The 5,966-nt window shown below is 42.0% G+C and overlaps 1 non-coding gene across 1 annotated transcript; it reads left to right on the plus strand.

Annotated features, from left to right (window-relative positions):
- Positions 1 to 5,858: 5,858 nt before the first annotated feature.
- LOC148552886 (small nucleolar RNA R71) lies at positions 5,859 to 5,966 on the plus strand. The gene has a single exon (XR_015893359.1). It is a non-coding gene; the product is annotated as a small nucleolar RNA R71 (small nucleolar RNA).

Here is a 5,966-nt window from a genome sequence, read left to right on the forward strand (position 1 = left end):
GAGAGTAGAAAGAAAAAGAAGAAGAAAACATAATACAATTAAGAAGAATAATGGAAAAGTAAAGAAGGAAGAAGAATAAACCTTGATAATGGGTGTAAAAAGAAAAGAAAAGGCGAAGAGTAAAAAGTAAGAAAGAGTGGAGAAGGAAGAAGAGAGAAGAAGGAAGTAAGAAGGGATAAGAAAAATTAGGATTTGGGGAAGAAAAGATAAGATATTTTGGCTGATCTGGATATTCTGTGCACCACACGTGACGCAGACGCGTGGGTCACGTGGTCGCGTGGTATGCGATGTTTTTCTAGTGACGCGAATGCATGGGTCACGTGGTCGCGTGGTGTGATTTGTGCGAATGGCGCGAGGGCAGCGACGCGTTCGCGCAACTCTCTGTTTCAAACTCATTTTGCCAAAATATTTGGTTGACCCGATCGCGCATGGTTGACGCGATCATATGAATGGCCATGTTTGGAGGACGACGCGGACACGTGGGGCACGCGGTCGTGTGATAGGGCTAGTGCTTCTAGCATCACTCCAGCCCCACTCTATCATTACTTGCTGCCATACACCTCTTTTACGTCGATTTTTAAGGGCACGGGTTCGCGTGGGTGACGCGGACGCGTGGGAGGCTTATTTTTCAAATGACGCGGCCGTGAGGTTGACGTGGACGTGTGGGCATGTTTGTGCCTAAGGCACGCCTCCAGCCACGCTTTTCGCGTGACTCTCTGTCTAATTCTCTTTTCTTCAATACACCCTGGTGACGCGGACGGGTCAGCGACGCTGCCGCGTCACGTGCGTTTTTTTTTTAAATAATATGCAGAATGCTCATGCAAACTATATGCAGCTATATGCAGCGATGATGAGAAGAGTCATTAACATCATAAAAATAAAGTAAAAACAAAACTAAGACTGAAACGGAACGATCATACCATGGTGGATTGTCTCCCACCTAGCACTTTGCTTTTACATCCTTAAGTTGGACGCTCTTTAGGCTCATTTTGCTTCTCTTGGTGGGTCTTCCAAGAGGAAGATCTCTAGTTCCTTTTGATTCTTCATCTTCTCACCATGATAAAGCTTTAGGCGATGTCCATTGACCTTTAGAAATTTGGAGCTAGTAAGATGACGCAGGTGGAAAACTCCGTATGGCTCTACCTTCTCTACTCTGTATGGACCTTCCCATCTTGATCTCAGTTTACCTGGCATGAGCCTTAGTCTGGAGTTATATAGTAGAACTAACTCGCCTGGTCTAAATTCTTTCCTTTTAATGTGCTTGTCATGGACAGCCTTCATTTTCTCCTTTTAACGCTTGGAGTTGTCATATGCTTCTAGGCGGAGGTTCTCTAGTTCTGCTAGTTGTAGCTTTCTTTCAGCACCAGCTTTCGTAAGATTCATGTTGCACTCTCTTACAACCCAGAAGGCCTTGTGTTCCACTTCTACTGGGAGGTGGCAAGCCTTTCCGTATACCAAGCGGAATGGGCTCATCCCAATGAGTGTCTTGTACGCTGTTCTATATGGCCAGAGTGCGTCTTGTAGCCTGGCACTCTAGTCCTTCCTATGAGGTTTTACTATCTTCTCCAGAATATGTTTAATCTCTCTGTTAGAGACTTCTGCTTGTCCATTGGTCTGGGGATGATAAGCTGTTGCTATTTTGTGAATTATCCCATGCTTTTTCAGTAATCCTGTTAGTCTCTTGTTACAAAAATGGGTGCCTTGATCACTCACGATTACTCGTGGTGATCCAAAGCGACAGATAATATGGTTTCTAACAAAGGAAACAATAGTGTTAGCATCATCAGGGCGGGTAGGAATTTCTTCCACCCACTTAGAAACATAATCTACGGCTAACAGTATATAAAAGTAACCATTAGAATTTGGAAATGGACCCATGAAGTCAATGCCACAAACATCATAGAAAAGCATAAGCTGTTGAGGCATCTCATCCCTCTTGGATATATTACCAAACCTTTGGCATGGGGAACAAGATTTACAAAATTCAGCAGCATCTTTAAAAAGAGTAGGCCACCAGAATCCACAGTCTAGAATTTTTCTAGATATTCTTTGAGGGCCAAAATGTCCTCCACTCTTAGATGAGTGGCAAGCCTCTAAAATGGACTGGAATTCTGATTGGGGCACACACCGTCTAATTACCTGGTCAGCACCACACCTCCATAAATGTGGATCGTCCCATATATAATATTTAGACTCGCTTTTCAGCTTGTCTCTCTGGTGCTTAGTAAAATTTGGGGGAAAAGTGTGGTTAACTAGATAATTAGCTACAGGTGCATACCAAGGAACTACTTCAGATACTGCTTGTAAGCTATCAAATGGGAAATTATCATTTATAGGAGTGGAGTCACCCTTAATGTGCTCAAGGCGACTCAAGTGGTCTGCCACTAAATTCTGGTTACCACTCCTGTCCTTAATTTCTAAATCAAATTCTTGTAACAGTAGTATCCAACGTATTAGCCTTGGTTTGGACTCCTTTTTAGCTAATAAATATTTTAGAGCTGTATGGTCTGAGTACACTACTACCTTAGTACCAAGTAAATAGGCTCGGAATTTATCCAGAGCAAAAACAATAGCAAGAAGCTCTTTTTCAGTAGTAGTATAATTAGACTGAGCAGCATCTAAAGTCTTAGATGCATAAGCAATTATAAAATGGTCCTTACCTTCGCGCTGAGCCAACGCTGCTCCTACTACATGGTTGGAAGCATCACACATAATTTTAAATGGCTGGCTCCAGTCTAGTCCTCTCACAATTGGAGCTTGAGTCAGGGCAGTTTTCAGCATATCAAATGCCTGCATACAATCCTCACTGAACTCGAACTCAATTTCCTTCTGCAACAATCTGGATAAAGGTAATGCTACCTTACTGAAGTCCTTAATAAATCTCCTGTAAAAACCTGCGTGGCCAAGGAACAAACGGACTTTCCTCACGGAGGAGGGGTAAGGTAAACTAGAAATAACGTCCACCTTTGCTGGATCTACAGAAATGCCAGTATTAGACACAACATGTCCTAGTACAATTCCTTGTTTGAGCATAAAGTGACCTTTTTCAAAATTTAATACAAGGCTTGTACTAACACATCTGTCTAACACTCTAAATAAACTATCCAAGCAAAGGCTAAATGAATCACCATATATGCTAAAATCATCCATAAAAACTTCCATACAGTTCTCAATCAGATCAGAGAAAAGACTCATCATGCATCTTTGGAAAGTAGCAGGTGCATTGCATAAACCAAAGGGCATTCTCTTATAAGAATAAGTCCCACAAGGACATGTAAAAGTAGTCTTTTCCTGATCGTCAGGAGCTATATGAATTTGAAAGTAGCCTGTATAACCATCTAAAAAATAGTAATGGGATTTACCTGACAGGCGATCAAGCATCTGATCAATGAATGGCAAGGGGTAGTGATCCTTGCGAGTGGCTTGGTTGAGACGCCTATAGTGAATATAAACTCTCCATGAATTTTGCACTCTAGTTGTCAAGAGCTCTCCGTGCTCATTTCTTATTGTTGTGACTCCAGACTTCTTGGGCACCACTTGTACTGGACTGACCCATTCACTGTCTGAGATGGGGTAAATAATATCTGCCTCAAGTAGTCTGGTTACTTCTTCTTGACAACTTCTAAGATGGTGGGATTCAATCTTCATTGAGGTTGACGGATAGGCTTTGCTCCCTCTTCTAAGAATATTCTGTGTTCACAAACTTGCGGACTAATGCCTACTATATCTGCCAAGCTCCATCCAATTGCTTTCTTATGTTTTCTCAGCACACTGAGTAGCTGTTCTTCCTATTGAGAAGTGAGCTCCTTTGCAATGATGACTGGGAACTTCTGCTTGTCCTCAAGGTAAGCATACTTGAGGTATGGAGGAAGGGGCTTTAATTCTAATTTCTACTCATAGCTAGGCTCTAGATCATCCGGGACTGGTGATAATGGTAAAGTCTTCTCACTGTTTTCAGAAAGTGTCCCCACACTTGGACTTTTCTCCATATACTTCTCTTCTAATTCTTCCTGGTGAACTTTAGCTACAGTTTCATCAATAATGTCGCATTGGAAGATAGAATGATATTCTGGAGGATGCTTCAGAGCTTCATTTAAACTGAAACTCACTGTTCTGCCATCTATCTTAAAGGAGTAAGTTCCTGAGAATGCATCCAGCTTGAACTTTGAAGTCTTTAGGAATGGTCTTCCAAGCAGGATTGATGATTGTTTGCCTGAGTCATTAGGGGACATTTCCAGGATGTAGAAATCAATGGGAAATGTGAGCCCCTTAATGCTCACTAGTACATCTTTAGCAATTCCAACTACTGTAATAATGGTTTTATCTGCTAACACAAAACGAGCTGCCGACCTTTTTAAGGAAGGGAGCCTCAAAGTATCATATATAGACAAAGGCATTATACTAACACATGCTCCTAAATCACACATGCAATCAGAAAAATTTACACCTCCAATGGTACAGTTAACCATACATGGACCTGGATCACTACATTTTTCAGGTATATTTCCCATTAAAGCAGATATAGAACTACCTAAAGGTATAGTTTCTAATTCATTAATTTTATCTTTATGTATGCATAAATCCTTTAGAAACTTTGCGTATTTAGGTACCTGTTGAATAACATCAAAAAGGGGAACAGTTACCTCGACCTTTTTGAATATTTCTACCATTTTGGGATCGAGTTCCATCTATTTTTTGGGCTTCCTTGCAAGTTGTGGAAATGGAATAGGAGGGGTGCAATTTGTAGCTTCAGAATCCCTTGGGACTTCATTCTGTGGCTGAGCTTCCTCTTCTTCAACTATGTCTTGTACGTCCTCTTCTTCTTCAGCATGTTCCACTTCCACCACATCCTCTGCTGGCACGTGTTCTGATGGGTTTGGCTCCTCATGGTTCCTCTCCTGTAATGTGGTTCCGAACCTCAAAGTGATGGCGTTGATGCCACCTTTGGGATTAGGCAGTGGTTGAGAGAGAATTCCATTAGAGCTTGGAGGTTGATGTGTGGAATTAAGTGAGGAATCCATCCGAGAGATGAGAGCTTGTAAAGTGGCAGTCAAGCCATTCAGACTAGAGTTAAGCTGCGCCTGCATGTCTTGTTGTCCTTGCGCAAGAGAACGGAGCATCTCGTCATTTGATGAGGAATTATAATGAGCATTCTAAGAAACTTGTTGTTGGGTTTGCTGTTGTCCTTATGATTGTCTTAGGTGAGATGCCCTGTAAGGTTGGTTCTGATTCTGCTGTCTGTTGTTGTTATTGTTATTCCACCTCTGGTTTCCGTTATTATCTCTGCCTTCTCTGTTAAAGTTATCCCTCTAGCCATGGTTAGAATTATCTTTTCAACCTTGGTTGGAGTTGTCTTGCCATCCATCGCTATAGTTGCCACTTTGGTTGTAGTTTCCACCTTGTTGATTGTATCCTTGATTTGGGCGGTCATAAAAGTTGTGAGTGGCTGCCACAGTGTTGTCTTCCTGGAGTTGCAGACATTCATCAGTATAATGACTATAATCAGCACAGATCCTGCATACTCTTTGTAGAACTAACTGTTGGCTTTGTTGTGGTGAAGGCTGAGCTTGTTGTGCTTATTGTTGATTCAACTGCATCTGCTTCAGTAGGTTGGTCATTTCACATATACTCTTGGTGAGAGCAGTAGTCTCTTTGCTAGAGGAAATCTCTACAACGGCTTTGGGATGGTTGCGCCACTGTCTGTGATTTCTAGTGGACTCAGCTAAGTCGCTGATCAGCAGACATGCTTCATCTGCGGTTTTGTACTTTTTTAGAGAACCATTACTGGCACCTTCCAGTGTAGTCTTATCCTGGGGGTTCATGCCTTGGGTGAAGTAGCTGATCAATACTAGTTTACCAATCATGTGATGGGGACATGCATCCAGGAGATTGTTGAAGCGCTCCCAATATTCATAGAGAGTCTCTGATTTACCTTGAACAATGCAGGAGATCTCTTTTCTCAGTCT

This window comes from Arachis ipaensis, chromosome B7 (genome assembly GCF_059453495.1).
Source record: "Arachis ipaensis isolate K30076 ecotype BB chromosome B7, ASM5945349v1, whole genome shotgun sequence".
NCBI lineage: Eukaryota > Viridiplantae > Streptophyta > Magnoliopsida > Fabales > Fabaceae > Arachis > Arachis ipaensis.